This window comes from Cervus elaphus, chromosome 29 (assembly GCF_910594005.1).
Source record: "Cervus elaphus chromosome 29, mCerEla1.1, whole genome shotgun sequence".
Classification (NCBI taxonomy): domain Eukaryota; kingdom Metazoa; phylum Chordata; class Mammalia; order Artiodactyla; family Cervidae; genus Cervus; species Cervus elaphus.
Window position 1 is genome coordinate 43,076,203 of NC_057843.1, and position 18,390 is coordinate 43,094,592.

An 18,390-nucleotide genomic window follows, 5' to 3' on the forward strand; every position below is an offset into this window, starting at 1 on the left:
GTCTTGGGGTTATTTTTTTAAGGTAAAAAGAAAAGAAGTATTTACATCTGTCCAACCCATGAACAAATAGAGGGGATTCTGAACACTGAAAATTCTAACCAATGTCTCTTTTTTAAGATCAACTATAATAATAATATATTTCATAGCCACTAAATTCCATCTTGATGAAATATCAAAATAGGAAACAGGTGAAGAAGTAATTTCCTGTCCTGCCAGGCTCTTAAGAATGTACAGTATTTGCTATCAATTTAGAACCTGCAGTGTTTAGAGAGGAATTTGCTTTCCTTTAAATCAAGGTACCTAGGATGAAAGCGCCCGAGGTACAAGAGCAGCTGGAACAAGCATTGCTGCCTGCAGGCGTTCCTGTCCACCAGCCACGTGTCAGTGGGCGGCCTCCGGAACCAGCCCGGCTGTGTATGCACCGGCTGTTCCTGGTGGGGGTGGGGAGGGGGTCGGGGCCGTTTGGACGCTCCTGTTCACAGAGCTCCTTCAGAATCTTTCTTACCCCCCAGGGGAGCATGCACAGGAAGTCAGGGACTCAGCACATTGAAATGGATCTGGGAAGGCACTCAGTCCAAATCTCGGCATCTCTTCCTTCCCATCTGTGGCTTTAATCTCCTTCACAGCGTCTCAGTGAAGTGGTCATTCACCCTCTGCTTAAACGTAGCCAGTGTCCAAAACTCTTAGAGGACCCCTCCATTTTCAAACCTCTTAAATCACCAGAATATTTTTTTCTCTAATGAACGTGTGTGCTAAGTCACTTCAGTTGTGTTCGACATTGTGAGACACTATGGACTGTAGCCCGCTAGGGGCCTCTATCCTTGGGATCCTCCAGGCACAAATACTGGAGTGGGTTCCCGTGCCCTTCTCCAGGGGATCTTCCTGACCAAGGAATCGGAACCCGCCTCTCATATCTCCTGAATTGGCGGGTGGGTTCTTTACCACTAGTGAACATGTGCCAGGGCAAAATATGGACATTTTTCAAGGCACCTACTAAAAGCTTTTAATGAAAAAAAAAAAGTCACAACAGGCTAACTAAAATTGTGGAACACTTCAAATCCTTACAGTCAAGAGTTAAAGTCATGTTTGACTGTTATCATTTCTTTAGCAAGGCATCCCTATGTCACATCATTCAGAAATCTTTGAAATTTACATACGAGGGCCCTTCTTAATAACCTCCTGAGATATGCCGATTTTATGGCTATACTTTTAAGAATAAAACAAGTGCTCGCTTCGGCAGCACATATACTAAAATTGGAACGATACAGAGAAGATTAGCATGGCCCCTGCGCAAGGATGACACGCAAATTCGTGAAGCGTTCCATATTTTAAAAAAAAAAAAAAAGAATAAAACAAAAATAGAACAAAATCATATGTCAACATAGTATGCCTGTGTATATGTGTGGATGGTGTGTTTGTATGTGCACAGATAGGGATGCCGGAGGATAAAGATCTAGGGTATTCCTGAGGAATGGGTTTGGGTGGGGGAAGTGGGAAAAGGTGGGAAGAAGAAGGCTTTTTTACTTTTCACCTTGTGGGTTTCATTCTTGTTTAAATTTTTTCCAAAAAGCACATGCTATTGTTACTGTTAAAACATTTCCCTCAAAATTAAAACAACAACCAAAAGACAAGTCACTTAAATTGAGCCGAAATCTGATTGCCTGGAGTTTGTACCACACTCTGGGCAACTCAGAATAAGCCTATTCCTTCTTGCACACAGCAGTGAGTCAGTCATGTGATTCCACCCCTGGGGTGCTCCATGTTTCCCTACTCCAAGCTATATGTTCCCATTTTCTTCAGCTGTCATTCAGCTGACAAGGTTTCAAGTCTCCTTGACATCCTGTCACCCTCCACTGAACTACAGCATATCAAGCGAGGTCAGAAAAAAATCCATTTGGATGTTCAGGTGGCAGTTGGTCATCTGTTGAAAATTACCTAGTCCATGCTTTTGTCCACTAACTTGGCCTAACTTTGTGGGGTCTCAGGTGTTCTATTAAGCAGTTGCCTCAGTGATGGACAACCGTGTCTGCAGGGCTCCCATGCAGGTCTTATCAGAATCCTACCATGAGCTCTCTCAGCACTTATTTATCAATGGGCTTCCCTGGTGGCTCAGACAGTAAAGAATCTGCCTGCAAAATGCCAACCCAGGACAAGAATAACAAAGATGTCACATAATATCCCAGCTGGGCTTATCCAGAATAAAACCTTTGTCATACCTTGAAGATGCTAGTTCTAGGGGGAAGGATAATTTAGGAGTATGGGATTAACAGATGCACACATGCCCAGAGAAAAGATGCTAGTTTTAATTTCATTTATCATTCTTGTGATGATATCGTCTATTTGCCAAGTTGAGTCTTGGTTTTAATGCCAACTTGTCCTTGCTTAATTATCATCACTGCCCTCTTTACTCTTAAAAGTATTACAATTTGTCTGATTAGTTATATGGTCACTCTACTTATCACATACCAATAATAATATCTCCCTCACAGAGAGAAATTTTCTTAGCATTAGAGAAGGAACTTAATTCTGGCTTCAGACAAATCGAAAACATTTCTGAGCATTTCAGATCCATAGATGCTGAAATTCGGGGGGTGAGACAGCTGGTGACATGGTTTTTCCTCTCTAGAGTTACAAAACCATTTTTAAAATGGGAGCCCCTAAACTTCATGTTGGGAAGCCAAACACTAGATTCCTTGAGACAACTGATTTCAACCAACAGAGTGGCCACGGTACATTTTATCTTTCCCGTCTTCCTTAGCAATATGCATTTCCTTGAAACTCCATCCCCACCTCTCCCACCCAGGAAAATTTATTCCCAAAGGAATCAGGAGAATTAGCATTGGCGCAGCCAAGAGGTGCAAATTATATCAGCATATGTCAAAGATGAGAGCATGCAGCAAGTAGTCCAGGGTATTGAGTCGGTCACTTACTTGGTCAGGTTTCTTAACCACACTGTGCCTCAGTTACCCCATCTGTAAAATGGGGATTATGGTGGTCCCTCATTCAGTTAAAAGGAGGCATAAATGAGTTGTTATTTTAAAACAATGTCTGGCATGTAACATGTGTACATAGGCATTTGGCAAACAAAAAATAAATGAGGTAACTTGACCTTGGTTTCATGGTTCCAAGACTGGAATAGTCAGAGGAAAGAATATAAACTAGAAGTGTGTGAGTGTATCTGCTTGGCAAATTTGAGAATTACACTGGGCTCTGTTTATGGCCAAATTCAGACTTAAATTGAAGAAAGTGGGGAAAACCACTAGACCATTCAGGTATGACCTAAATCAAATCCCTTATGACTATACAGTGGAAGTGAGAAATAGATTTAAGGGACTAGATCTGACAGACAGAGTGCCTGAAGAATTATGGAAGGAGGTTCGTGACATTGTATGGGAGACAGGAATCAAGACCATCCCCAAGAAAAGAAATGCAAAAAAGCAAAATGGCTGTCTGAGGAGGCCTTACAAATAGCTGTGAAAAGAAGAGAAGCAAAAAGCAAAGGAGAAAAGGAAAGATATTCCCATTTTAATGCAGAGTTCCAAAGAATAGCCAGGAGAGATAAGAAAGGCTTCCTCAGAGATCAATGCAAAGAAATAGAGGAAAACAACAGAATGGGAAAGACTAGAGATCTCTTCAAGAAAATTAGACATACCAAGGGAACATTTCATGCAAAGATGGGTTCAATAAAGGACAGAAATGGTATGGACCTAACAGAAGCAGAAGATATTAAGAAGAGGTGGCAAGAATACACAGAACTGTACAAAAAAGATCTTCATGACCCAGATAATCACGATGGTGTGATCACTCACCTAGAGCCAGACATCCTGGAATGTGAAGTCAAGTGGGCCTTAGAAAGCATCACTACGAACAAGGCTAGTGGAGGTGATGGAATTTCAGTTGAGCTATTTCAAATCCTGAAAGATGATGCTGTGAAAGTGCTGCACTCAATATGCTAGCAAATGTGGAAAACCCAGAAGTGGCCACAGGGCTGGAAAAGGTCAGTTTTCATTCCAATCCCTAAGAAAGGCAATCCCAAAGAATGCTCAAACTCCCACACAATTGCACTCATCTCACAGCTAGTAAAGTAATGCTCAAAATTCTCGAAGCCAGGCTTCAGCAATACGTGAACCGTGAACTTCCAGATGTTCAAGCTGGTTTTAGAAAAGGCAGAGGAACCAGAGATCAAATTGCCAATATCCGCTGGATCATCGAAAAAGCAAGAGAGTTCTAGAAAAACATCTATTTCTGCTTTATTGACTATGCCAAAGCCTTTGACTGTGTGGATCACAATAAACTGTGGAAAATTCTGAAAGAGATGGGAATACCAGACCCCCTGACCTGCCTCTTGGGAAACCTGTATGCAGATCAGGAAGAAACAGAACAGGACATGGAACAACAGACTGGTTCCAAATAGGAAAAGGAGTATGTCAAGGTTGTATATTGTCACCCTGCTTATTTAACTTATATGCCGAGTACATCATGAGAAACGCTGGTCTGGAATAAGCACAAGCTGGAATCAAGATTGCCAGGAGAAATATCAATAGCCTCAGATATGCAGATGACACCACCCTTATGGCAGAAAGTGAAGAAGAACTAAAGAGCCTCTTGATGAAAGTGAAAGAGGAGAGTGAAAAAGTTGGCTTAAAGCTCAACATTCAGAAAACTAAGATCATGGCATCTGGTCCCATGACTTCATGGCGATTAGATGGGGAAACAGTGAAAACAATGGCTGACTTTATTTTTCTGGGCTCCAAAATCACTGCAGATGGTGATCGCAGCCATGAAATTAAAAGATGCTTATTCCTTGGAAGGAAAGTTATGACCAACATAGACAGCATATTAAAAAGCAGAGACATTACTTTGCCAACAAAGGTCCATCTAGTCAATGCTATGGTTTTTCCAAGTGGTCATGTATGGATGTGAGAGTTGGACTATAAAGAAAGCTGAGCACAGAAGAATTGATGGTCTTGAACTGTGGTGTTGGAGAAGACTCTTGAGTGTCCCTTAGATTGCAAGGAGATCCAACCAGTGCATCCTAAAGGAGATCAGTCCTGGGTGTTCATTGGAAGGACTGATGTTGAAACTGAAACTCCAGTACTTTGGCCACCTGATGCAAAGAGCTGAGTCATTTGAAAAGACCCTGATGCTGGGAAAGATTGAGGGCAGGAGGAGAAGGGGACAGCTGAGGATGAGATGGTTGGATGGCATCACTGACACAATGGACATGGGTTTTGGTGGACTCCGGGAGTCCTGGAGGCCTGGCATGCTGTGGTTCATGGGGTCGCAAAGAGTCAGACACGACTGAGTGACTGAACTTAACTGAATTGTTTAGGAAACATCACCAAAGAATAGAATTTTATCATTGAAGCATCCATGTGTTGCAAACACAGAGGAAATTGTCCTTTCATAGATTGGTACTCTGGACAGTTGGCTGCCTGCCATTTCCTCCTTGTCAATAAAGACTAAAATAGACCAACCTCAGTAGTGCCAGGTAGATAGAAACAGATTAAGTGGTGGTTACACTGAATCCTGTTCAAAGGTACAGTGACTGAGGGGGAAACATCTGCTGTTCCTTCTTTACATGAATCCTCAATGAGTTTTGTGGGGACACACACTTGAGTACATTTCTCTATAATTTTCTACCTTAATGTACCATCATTGTTTGTACTCAAGGCAGATTGGATGTTCAAGGAACTAGAGTACTCACTATGCTGAACATATTAACAAAATACAAATGATCCTTGAACCAGGTCTTTCCTAATTCTGAGTTCTTCCATTTCTCTCATTAGCTTTCCCTCGCTCCAGCTGGCATCTCCCAGCCAGGTATTTGCCAAGACCTTCCTCTTCAAATCTGCCTCACCTGTGCTCCATAGTTAATTACCCTCTTTCTTATCAAAACTTCCATTTGTGTATTTGCTAATGTCGCAATTTTTCTTGCAGTCATATGGCAGTTCCGGAAGGTTTTGAGTAGATGATGTGTGGATTTCATTAATTCAGCCCTCAGAGTTGAAGTGTCAGTCTTGTTTCCCTTTTTCAGTTTCTGAGGAGACATCTCACTTGGCCTTTCCCATGTACTGCTTATGGTTAACTGTAAATTTTTCTGTTTTAAAAAAGACGTGTGTGTGTGTGTGTGGGTGGGTGTACTATATATATGTAGAACTTTAGTGAACAAAAAATAAAAAAACGAGAAAATAATTACTTTTCCCCCTGATTTTAGAACCAGACTCTAATTCCTATTCCAGACTGTCATGACCACAGGAAATGAGGAATATCCTCCCATAAAATGTTTTCCCTCATGATTTCTTTCAGATGCTTCAAAACAGAAGTTTTAGGTTTTTAGCCAAAGTCTGGTTTGGGTTGCATATTTTCTCTGTGCCTGAGGGTGGCATGGTTTTGGAAGAACAAATAACATTGGAAATGTCTTCTAACTGGGGTTGCCGTATTTAGCAAATTATAATTGAATTTCTGCTAAAAATGATTTTAAAATCAGTTTTTTAAATTTTTAAATAAATGAATTTAAAATCTGCCCCATTCAAACTGGCAATATCTTCACTATATGGGACATACTTATACTAACAAGTTATTTCTTGTTTGTCTGAAACTGAACTTTAGCTGAATGTCATGGGGCAGTGATTCCCAACCTTTCTGGCACCAGGGACTGGTTTCCTGGAAGACAGTTTTTCCATGGACTGGTTGGGGGATGGTTTCTGGATAATTCAAGTGCATTATTACATTTACTGTACACTTTATTTCTATTATTATTACATCAGCTCCACTTCAGATCATCAGGCATTAGATCCCAGAGGCTGGGCACCCCTGTCCTGGGGTTTTATTTGTTTATTTTGTTTTTTGACTACCCTAACTCCAATACTTTGGCCATCTCATGCAAAGAGTTGACTCATTGGAAAAGACACTGATGCTGGGAGGGATTGGGGGCAGGAGGAGAAGGGGACGACAGAGGATGAGATGGCTGGATGGCATCACCGACTCAATGGGCATGAGTTTGGGTAAACTCCGGGAGTTGGTGATGGACAGGGAGGCCTGGCATGCTGCGATTCATGGGGTCACAAAGAGTCAGACACGACTGAGCGACTGAACTGAACTGAACTGAATTCCAACCAACAAGGTCAAAGCCACTTGTCAGTGATTTCGATATGCATGTACTAAGACGGAGTTCATCCTGTCCCTCCCTCTCTCTCTCCTCTCTCTCATCAGTGTGTGGGAGTTCCCTCGTAGCTCAGTTGGTAAAGAATCTGCCTGCATTGCAGAAGACCCAGGTTCAATCCCTGGGTCAGGAAGATTCCCTGAAGAAGGAAATGGCAACCCACTCCAGGATTCTTGCCTGGAGAATCTCATGGACAGAGAAGCCTGTCAGGCTACTGTCCATGGGTTGCAAGGGTCGGACACAACTTAGTGACTAAACCACCATGTAGAGGGTGCTGTGTTTAGGCACTCGGTCGTGTCTGACTCTTTGCGACTGCATGGACTGTAGCCCACCAGGCTCTTCTGTCCTTGGGATTCTCAAAGCAAGAATCCTGGAGCCAGTCACCATTTTCTTCTCCAGAGGATCTTCCAAACCCAAGGATCAAACTCCCCTCTCTGGCATCTCCTGTGTTGTAGGTGAATTCTTTACCACTGTGCCACCTGGGTGAGGAGGGATATGTTCTGCAGAGACTGCTTTCTGTAAAGCCTGAGTCTGGAGACTTCCCCAGGGATAGAATAGCTCCTGTTCAACCTCTGTGATCTTCCAGGTGGCTGTCATATCTGCATCTGGTAATGGGGATCAAAGAGGGGGACACTGAAGAAAACCTTTCTCTCTCACATGCTTTTAGAACATGTTTTAAAGTGAAAATACAGTATATTGGAACAAAGAGAAAGTGTCAAATAACATATAAAATAATTTAGCTGGTAAATTAGAAGTATGCATTCATCTATTATTCTTGAGTGGAAATGACTTTGGAGACAATCTCTCCTCTCATTTCACAAAACAGTTTCCTTTTGGAATGAGATGGAAGGGGTGTGTGTCTGTGTGTTCACGTGTGTAGGGGAAGTGGGGGTAGAAGGAAGGAGAGGAGGAGAGCTGAGGCAAAAATACCCGAAGTCTAAGGTACCTTCCTACTGTGCCTGTCCTGCTACAAATTTGTGTTTCTGCAACTTTTTTAATAAAGTAAAAGTGCTGCGGTCCATGGGGTCACAAGGAGTTGTACACGACTGAGCGACTGAGCTGAACCGATTACCTAGTACATGTTCCTTAGAGAAACTTAAGAAATATATGCAAACACAAAGAAAAATCTCTTCTGTAAATCCAGCGTGTGGGTATTATATTACTCCTGTCACTGTTTTGGTGCAGAGAGAGCAGGTTGGTGTGGATACCAGCACTCACTTTCCTTCCTCAGAAAGCCACACCCACATTTCGCTCTGAAGATGGCCACTCAATCAGTGGAGTATCATCTCTAGTACAAATGCCAATCCAGATGTCATGTCCTCCATGGCCAAAGTAGGTGGCCAAGGTGAGATTTCAATCTCTAGCCAGGTGATCCCCAGGACTTGAAAATGCTGGAACTCCCTTCATCCTGAGAGGAAAACCTTGGGAAGATCACTCACTAGTTGCCATCACAGGCACTCCCAAGCATCCCTAGGTCCTGGGCCTTCTGAAAACTAAGTCTTCAACTTTTCCTTCAGTTCTGTTACGATAAACTGATTGCATTGATGGTCCCAACTTGTGGGCTGCATATCCACACCCTTTGACAGAGGTAGAGCCCTATAAAGAGGTGGAGTCTAGTTTCTCACTCCTTGGATCTGGAATGCCTTGTCATTTGCTTTGGCCAAAAGAATGCAGCAGAAGTAAGGGTGTGCCAGCTCAGAGCGTAGGCTTCAAGAAGCCCTATGTGTTTCTACTCTCTTTTCTGGAACATTGACTCTACCATAAAAACAAGACTGGCCTCATCTTGGCCAGTCTGGTGGAGGATGACAAACCATTTGGAGGAAAGCCCATGGGCCTCAGCCAACTCACAGAAGCATAACTACCTAGTGGACACACAGCCTCAGATAAATGGGGAGGACTAAATAAATTGATTTTTTTAAGCCGCTAAGTTTAGAGTGGTTTGTTTTGCAGCAATAGCTAACTGATACTTCTGTGAACTTCCACATCCTTCCAATAAATGCCAGATCTTGAGAGCCAGAGTGAATTTCTGTGGCTGAAAACCAAGATTCTTTTATCAGAATATGATCATACCACACATCTTCTTTTGTAATCTACCTTATTTCACTTAGCAACTGATTTTTAGCATCTTTCCCTAGCAATAAACTGGGCAGAGTAAAGAAGGAAAGACTACCAAATGCCACTTTGGAGCCTCTGCGGAAAGCAGTTTTCATCATGACCTCATGGCCATTGGCCAAAGTGCCATTCTTGGATAAGCCTCGCATGATCCCTTTCATTCAACAGGAAGTGCCTTTAACCTGTAACTTGGTGAGATTATTTGACAGCATGATGATTTTTCACAGCTCAATGACCAAGAGGACAGAGTCATGCCTCAGAGGTACTTGAGAACATTAACATTTCCAGTCATTATTTACCTCTTTGGAAAAGGAAAGCATTCAAAATGTTCAATTCTTTTCAAAAGTATAAGGCATTTGGATGGAGAAGACAGAAAAAGAGATAGCTATTCCCTATAATGATTTTATTTTCTGATCCAAAATTGAGTGATGGAAGTTCTTCAGTCTTTTTCTTTCTGGTCATTTTATTTCCATCATCATTTCTTTCTCACTGAATGGTAGCTTTAATTTGAGATATTGTTTGCTTGGCAGAGTAGGACAAGGGGAGAGTGCAATGCTTGCCTAATAATCTTCATTTTTATGCTGGCAGAAGTACATTAATATTTTTCAAGAAAAATTAATGTCAAAAAATGGATCCCCTGCAACTCTGCAAATGTTTCTATGGGAGGGAATTTTCTAGATGCATTATCTACAAGGATCCTTTACAACAAGGTGCCCCACTGGAAGTCAATTCTTAACTTGATTGCTTCTCTTTTGAATTTCATTTTTTTTTTCTGATAATAACAATAGCTAGCATTTATAACCTATCCTTGGACATTTATCTCATTTAATCCTCACAAAAACTCCATGAGATAGGTATTATAATGAGTCTCCTATGAGTAAATGAAGCTCAAGGAAGGTAAGTAAAGTAAATGGTGCAAGGGCTCACAGGTGACAAGGATCAGAGCTGGAATGTCCACCCCGTGTGTCAGGCTCCCAAGACAGAGCGCTCTACAGTACCTTGATGTTATATTGCCCAATCACTATGGAATTTTAAACAAAGGCATTACATTTTTCTTTTTTTACCAAAGTATGGGTTAAATACCTCTGATGCTTTTTTTCAAGTAGGAAGCAATAAGTGGTCTTAATGAGTTTCCTTTCAGTCCTAAGAGGGTATGATGTTGAAATCATACCTGACCTTTTCTGTCTTTTTCCACCCTAAGCTACTTTCTCAGTCTTCCATCAGCCTGAAGGGGCCAGGAGAACACACAGTGTTTCCCTGAATGAGACCACTGGGGACCCTGGTACAGAACACCATTCAAGAACTTGAGAAACATTCTCAATATCACTGCAGGAGACTGGTTAGGTACTAGATGGTGAAAAAGAATATAGTGTGTAGAACATGCTCTCTTGTTTCTGAGGTGGGTTTCACTTTAAAGAGAAAATACAAAAAAAAAAAAACAAACATAAAAATCCCTATAAGAAAAACCAGAACTAAGAATTACAGTACATTCTATAGATCTGTTCTGTCCAAGAACTTTCAATAATCGTGGAAATGTGTTATGTCTGTTCCATCCAGAATCATAGCCCCTGATGTCATATGGCTATTGAATACCTGAAGTAGTCAATGAAAGGACTGCATTTTAAATCTTAATTAATCTTAATTAATTGTAATTAAATGAAATTTAAATGTAAATAGCCATATGTAGCCACATCTGGCTTATATATATATTGGACAATACAACTCGAGTTGACCACAGAAGTGTGGTGAATGAAATAGGTGAGGCTGGTGGGGGAAGGTCTCACCAAGATGTATCTTGAGTAGTTTCTGAAGTGAGTTAGGGAGGAGAGAAAATGCAGCTGCATTGAAAAAAGGAGAGAGGAAAGGGAGAAAACAAAAGCTTTGGCCTAAAGGGTTACAGATTCAAATGGTTACAGATTCACAAGGACCATGAAATTAACATAAACAAAAGAAACAGTTTAGGGGTAGGGTGAGGACTATGGGGAATTAGGGACCCTACCCACCTCTAGCACATCAGTCTTTGGTCAGCTCCAGCCAGTTACTGTCATTCGGAAATACAGATACAATTTTGACTGGCTTATTTTTTCAAAAAGTCAGAAATTCAGATTTTTATGTGAAGTCATCTAACTCTAAATGTTGGTACCCAAATCAGTCAGTGCAGGCTGTGTCTTCAGCAGACACTGTTAGCTCCCCAGTCCTCTCCACTCAGCATTCGCCTGTGCCAGGCTACCTATCCCCCCAAACATGTTATGTACACCCTTGGCCTTCAGGCTGAGAATCCTGAAGAATTAAGAGTTCTTAGAAGTGGCTCTCCGCCCATGCCAAACAGAGAGGAAGCCCCTAAATACCCCAATCTCCCATCTCTCAGTTGAGATGGTTGTGTGATACCCTCCAAATTGTCTCCCAGAAATCTCCTGTTAGACAAGCTTTGGCTGCCCACAGCAGAGACTGGCAGAGGGTGGACACCCATTGGTTTCTACACCTTCCCTGTCTCACTCCCTCCCTCGCTTACTCATGTTTTCTGGGGTCACCTTCAAATAAACTGCTTACACACCAATCCATATCTCAGAACCTGATTCTAGAGGAACCTGAACAAAAACACAATTGTAAAGAAAAGAAAACCAAAAAACTCAATATCTCAGTGGTAAACTCAATGAAGTTTTAATTTTCACTCCATCACAACCAATATGGGTCACTGTGGAGATTCTATCTGGTCCTCCAAGGACCTGGGTTCCTTTCGTCATGTTTGGCTCTGCGTCCTCTATGATATTTTTCTTCTCTGCATTCAGCTGCAGATGGAGAAAGAGACCCTGCAGCACTGGGATTTTTTTTTTTTTTACTTTTTATTTTTTTTTAATTAATTTATTTTTTATTAGTTGGAGGCTAATTACTTCACAACATTTCAGTGGGTTTTGTCATACATTGATATGAATCAGCCATGGAGTTACATGTATACCCCATCCCGATCCCCCCTCCCACCTCCCTCTCCACCCGATTCCTCTGGGTCTTCCCAGTGCACCAGGCCCGAGCACTTGTCTCATGCATCCCACCTGGGCTGGTGATCTGTTTCACTATAGATAATATACATGCTGTTCTTTCGAAACATCCCACCCTCACCTTCTCCCACAGAGTTCAAAAGTCTGTTCTGTACTTCTGTGTCTCTTTTTCTGTTTTGCATATAGGGTTATCATTACCATCTTTCTAAATTCCATATATATGTGTTAGTATGCTGTAATGTTCTTTATCTTCCTGGCTTACTTCACTCTGTATAATGGGCTCCAGTTTCATCCATCTTATTAAAACTGATTCAAATGAATTCTTTTTAACGGCTGAGTAATATTCCATGGTGTATATGTACCACAGCTTCCTTATCCATTTGTCTGCTGATGGGCATCTAGGTTGCTTCCATGTCCTGGCTATTATAAACAGTGCTGCGATGAACCTTGGGAGCACTGGGATTTTTATTGGCCACACCTAGTGAGGAGCCCTTTGCCCACTTTTCATTGACAGAATGCAGTCACGTGATCCTACCTCCACATTGAGGAAGCTGGGAGATGTAGCGTTGCTGTTTCAGCCACCACACCTTACTTAAATTTTTGTATAAGACTGTCCAGACTGAAGAAACCATGTCTGTGGACCAAATTCAGCTTGTTAGCCACCTGTTTGAAACTTCCTCCCCACATGTCATTCCCTAAAATTGAGAAAATGGGCTAGTAAGTCAACCAGCGAGTTCTTAACTTACACGGAAACAAGTATGACACATTTTACCCAGTTGTGCAATAAAATAACTGTATGGAAATTGAATCTGTTCTTTGTTAATTATAATTCTATAATTTCAGTGAGAAAATTACAATTTCATTTCTGACAGTTCTTACATGGACAGTATCTTCTGACAGAGTCACTTTCTCTACTTTCTATGTTCTCTGAGATTATCTATCCATAAATAAAAGATTTAAAGGTGGCCTATGCCCTCCTCATCTTTGACTACTCTCCCTCTGGCTCTCTGCATTTCAGCCATATTTATTTCTTGAAGCTGCTGCCTTGGGGTCTTCGCAAATGTTGTTCCCTCTTCTAGGAATATGTTCCCTCTCTTACCTCGTCTTCTTTCCTCACTCTTGACCTAACTGCCCCTGCTTATTCAGGGTCAGTATAAATATTCTTTCCTCAGGGTAGCTTTCACTGACCACTCTAAGTCAAGTCACTTTCTTCTGCCCACTGTTATTCTCTCATTCTGCCTATCACAATCCAGGACCATATTTGTATATGTTATATTGCCTCCTCCAGAGACTGTTTACTTCAGCATCGTACACTCAGCACACAGTGTCTGGCACATTGCTGGTGCTCAAAACAGATTTGTTCAATAACTAAATGAATACTGAGAAAAGTCTACTGCTTTAAAGAATTTTGTGGGGCTACCACTTACAATTAAAATAGCATTTCCCAATTTGTTTTGAAAGTTTAGTTATACTTTATTGGGATTTTAGAAAGAGGAGTGATTGTGCATTGAATGCTACCTGAAGCAATGAAATAAAATAAAAATTCTTTATCCCAGACATCCTTGAAAACTAGTCTAGATAAAACTGCAAGGGATCATTTATGGCAACAGGGGTGGAAACAGAAAAGTCCTATGAGAAAGTGAAAGCGGCATTACAATGTAAAGGGTTATTTCTTAAGAGCATAACTGGCCTAAATAATCTGCCAAGATGCCTGGGGTCGGGATTAGGGCGGGGTGTGAGGGGGAGGTAGGAGTTAACTTCCTCAGTTCTTTACTTCACCCTGCACATTTCCAGTCCATCAATCATTCTGAGTTGGACTCCCAGTAGAGCCCCTTCCCCCCCGCCCCCCAACACCAAGTCCCTTTGCCACCAGCAGTCAGAGTGGTCTTTCCTGTTTGTAACCTAACCTTTTAAGAACTGCTCTTAGAATGAAATCCACATTCCTATCAGGTTCTGCAGGACCTGCTTCTGGGCTGCTTCTCTATCTCCTCTAGTATTCCTCTCCCTGTCTATCAATCTACTATAATCTTATTTTATAAATAAAAATCTTACTCATTTTCTTTTTGTTTCTCAAACTAGCAAGATCTTTCCCCTTTGTGGCTTTGGTGCCCTCTGCTTAGGATGCCATTTCCTATCTCTTTGCCTTAGCTGGCACATTCTCAGATGTCTGGGACATCATCTCTGCAAAGAGACCTTTCCTGACCACCTCTCTAATGCAGATCCCCATTTTTCACCACCAGGTACTATCGCATCACTTTTCATTTTCCCCACAGAACCTATCCCCGTCTGCGAGCATCTGCTTTGTTACTGTTAGTCTCCCCAATAGGTAATGAGCATAGGAATCACGTCTGTTTCTATTTGCTACCTTATACCCAGCACTCAGGACAATGCCTAACAAATAGTAGATGCTTAGTTAAGTGTTTGTTGAATGAATGAATGAATGTCTAAATGTTTAGCTAGCATTTATGATAGAAGGTGTATATTCACACATGTTATATATCAACATTGTTAATTACCATGTCACTATTACTATTATTATATTGGGTTGGCCAAAATGTTTGTTCAGGTTTTTCTGTAAAAACCTGATCAACACAATATCTTTATACAGCTTGATTCTTTGTGAATGTTCAGTCCAATCAGTGGTCACTCATATATTCCAATATTTCAGCAGACATTTCCCGAGTATCCCTCAGATGCCATCTCTGGGTTACTCTTAAGTACTAGCTCTCAATCCTAGCTGCACATTAGCATCACACTGAAATAAATAATTTCACAAGGTATACATGTATCAAAACATCACATTGTACAACTTAAATATATATAATTTTATTTGTCAAAAATAAATTTGGTCCAATAAACCATTGATGTAAGAAAATAAATTTAAAAAATTAAATTTTTAAATGTTTAAAGAGTAACTATGGCTACAGTCAGAGAAAATGACTTCTGCTACAGGTTATATTTCATATAGAGAAAACCAAACAAGAAAAGAATCAAACTGATATATACTGGGCCCCACCCCAGCTAAATAAACTGTATTTTTTAAGGGTAGAACGTGGGAGTCTGAAGGTTTTATAAACTTTGTAGTGTGCACAGTGAGAGCTGAGAATCCCTGGCTTTGCAGCTGTGCTGCCCAACACAGTAGCCATTAGAAAGATGTGACCATTTAAGTTTAAATTAATTAAAATTCAAATCAGTTCTTTAGTTGCATTTTAAGCGCTCAGTAACCCCATGTGGCAAGTGGCTACAGTATCAGTGCAGATGTAAGGCATTTTTATCCGCTGGAAGTTCTATTGGACACTGCTGCTCGAGGTACTCAAAGGAAAATAAGACAGTTTCTGCCATGGAAAAGCTCACAGTCTGAAGTAAATTATTCTTGAAGTCTTATCTCTTAGGAAATTTGAACCTGCAGTATTGCCATTAATTACCTTGTATGCCAGTGAAATATCCACAGGAAAGTTTCAAAACCAACCCAGGGTTTAAGAGGTAAACAGCGTCCTCGTGGCTAACATATAAATGATGTCAAAGAATCTGGCTTGTGATGTGCTCAGGGTCTGAAACAGAGGGGTGCTCAATAGACATCTCATGAATGAATGAATGAACGAATGAGTGAGTGAATGAGTACAGAGCCGTAACTGTATGTGGGTCAAAATGAGATGTGCTCAATTCCCTTTCCTGCCTTCAGGGTCAAAACTAAAGAGTCAGAGTGGCCTGTATGGAGGCAAATTCAGAGTGTTACATGAAAGGACTGCGGAGTTTCTTAAAGACTGTTTCCTTCATGTCTGAGCTACATTTTGTCTTCAGTTGTTCTAAAATGGTACTGGGGGTCTAAGATCAGGAGTGAGCTGATCAGAGGTGAGGAGTGAGCTAATCAGACCATCTGATTCCAGGACCGGCACTTGCCAGCTATAATGCTGGGCGAGTCACTTAGTTGGGTCTCAGCCCTGATATCTCACGTGTGAAAGGAATACTGCTATCTCCCTTATAAGGTGATCATAGCAGGGATGCGTACTGTAACATGTGGATACTTTAAAAAGAAAGAAAAAGAGAGGGGGGCACTACCTTGAGTCCATTATGAACTAGCTATATATTTAGGTACCTTAAACTCTCTGGGACACCCTATATTTTCTAAAAGAGCAAATGAAGGGGTGATGGATACAAGACTTCTATTGTGTTTTACCGCTGACATCCTCCATTTCATGCTAAATGACAGGAGGCCTGAAGGTTCTGCTTCTGCCCAAGACTGTGTCACTCCAAGCTGCCAACTGCATAACAAAGCTGTCTATCTAAGAGGCACAGTTAAACTTTAGTTAGAGACATGATTTTTGGTTTGCAGTTTTTATTTTGGAGGGAGTTGTTGCCAACTGGTGGGATTTGAAAGTGCTTTCCCTGCAGGAGGCAGATTCGGAAGTCTGGCCTGCTAAGACTCTTTTGGAAGCTGAAACTAATTAAAATGTTTATTTTAGCCCCTGTAGCTAAGACACAGCAGGGGAGAAAGTCCATCATTCGTTTTTATGAAAGTGTAATTATACCCACTAAGCTCTGTGTGACCTGCTCAGCATCTGCCCCAGGGTCGCCCCACCTGCTCAAACACCTGCCCTGTATGGGAGCATTCAGTAGAACAGTACTTAATGCCAACCTAAGGCAACAGGGTTCCCCACCCCCACCCAAGGACCATGGAGCCTGGTGTCACCTTCCGTTACCTATAGATTCACCTCTGAGTGAAGCAGAGTCAGCCTTCCTGTCGGCAGCTGCAGAAACCAGGGATACAGAGGGCCAACCATGCTGTGTCACTTTATCTCAGGGCCTTGAGCATCTTGGATTTTGGTATCTGAGGGTGGGGATGATTGCTGGAACAAATTCCCCATGAATATTGAGGAATGCAAATGGCTGGACTGTACTTTCCTGGTTTTACCTTCAACGATACCCATAAAGATACACAAAAGAGAAAAAGAGAAAGGGAAAGAGAAGAACTAAAAATAGAGTACTTGAGTGTTAGTGTTTTGTGTGCAGTGTCAGAGATTGAGAAAGACATGTGAGTACTTCCTGAGTACTTTCTCTGTACTTCCTGAGTATTTGCAAAATCCTTGAAGAAGTGTAAAGGCATAAGACAAAGCTAATGGAAACATCCACTGTTTTTGAATGGAGAAAATTAATGAGGCGACCTCTGAACACAGGGTGGCTGCTTCATGTCCATACCACGTTACTTTTTGATTTGCCCCACTGTAGGTGCTGTTATGAATACTTGGCAAATGAGGAACTAAGGCTGCAAGAAGCTCAGTGACTTGGGAAGTATAACTAGTGGGCTAAGGACATAGGTTTGGTGGTCCCATGGATGTGGGATATAGTCCCAGCTTTGCTAATGACTGTCAGCATGATTTGGGGCAGGTTATTCATCTTGCTAATCCTGTTTTGTCATCGATAAAGTGGAGGTGCTAATAGTTAATGGACTGTCTTTCTTGTGAAGATTCAATGAATTAGCCCATGCAGAATGCCTGGCATATCACCCGTCACAGGAATCATGTTGAAGCAAATTTACCGTCATCCTCCTCTGAGACCACACACAGCTGGAGGCAGGGTAGAAGGGTGGCAGAAGTAGGATACCAACTTAGGTTGTTTTATTCCACTTGTAAACCTTCCACGTGTTCCGTTTTCAAAAACGAAGTTCAGAGAACATAATAAGAAGTAGAAGAGGTGAGACAGGGAGAACAGCAAGAGAACTGGAAAGAGACAGACCCGTCCTTCTGCCTTTGGAACATTCCCTGCATGTAGGTCCTTTGACTCCCATTCCAGGCCCTAGAAAAAATCTGTTTGATGAACTACGAAGTATTTGTTTTTATCAAGAGCAGAGACAGTAAGCCTCTAGAATTCCCAGCCTTGATGGTGAAGGGCAATTACAATGTACATATTATACTGTTACTGGCCAACTACCAGTTGTCTCCCCACCAAGACTTTTCTCACACCCTTTCCCATCTCGCTCCTTCTCCACCTCTTTACATTGGCCTCCTTCTTCAAGGCCAGCTAATATCCCACTACCTTCCCATGATGTGGTCTCCACTTTCCCTAGATGCTAAAAGATGTATCTTCAGTTTAACATTTAAATTATTTCTCTGTTTCATA

The 18,390-nt window shown here is 41.6% G+C and overlaps 1 non-coding gene across 1 annotated transcript; it reads left to right on the forward strand.

Moving 5' to 3' along the window:
• The first annotated feature begins 1,224 nt into the window (after positions 1-1,224).
• Positions 1,225-1,331, forward strand: LOC122686396. Its single transcript, XR_006338756.1, has one exon. It is a non-coding gene; the product is annotated as a U6 spliceosomal RNA (small nuclear RNA).
• The last annotated feature ends 17,059 nt before the right edge of the window (positions 1,332-18,390 follow it).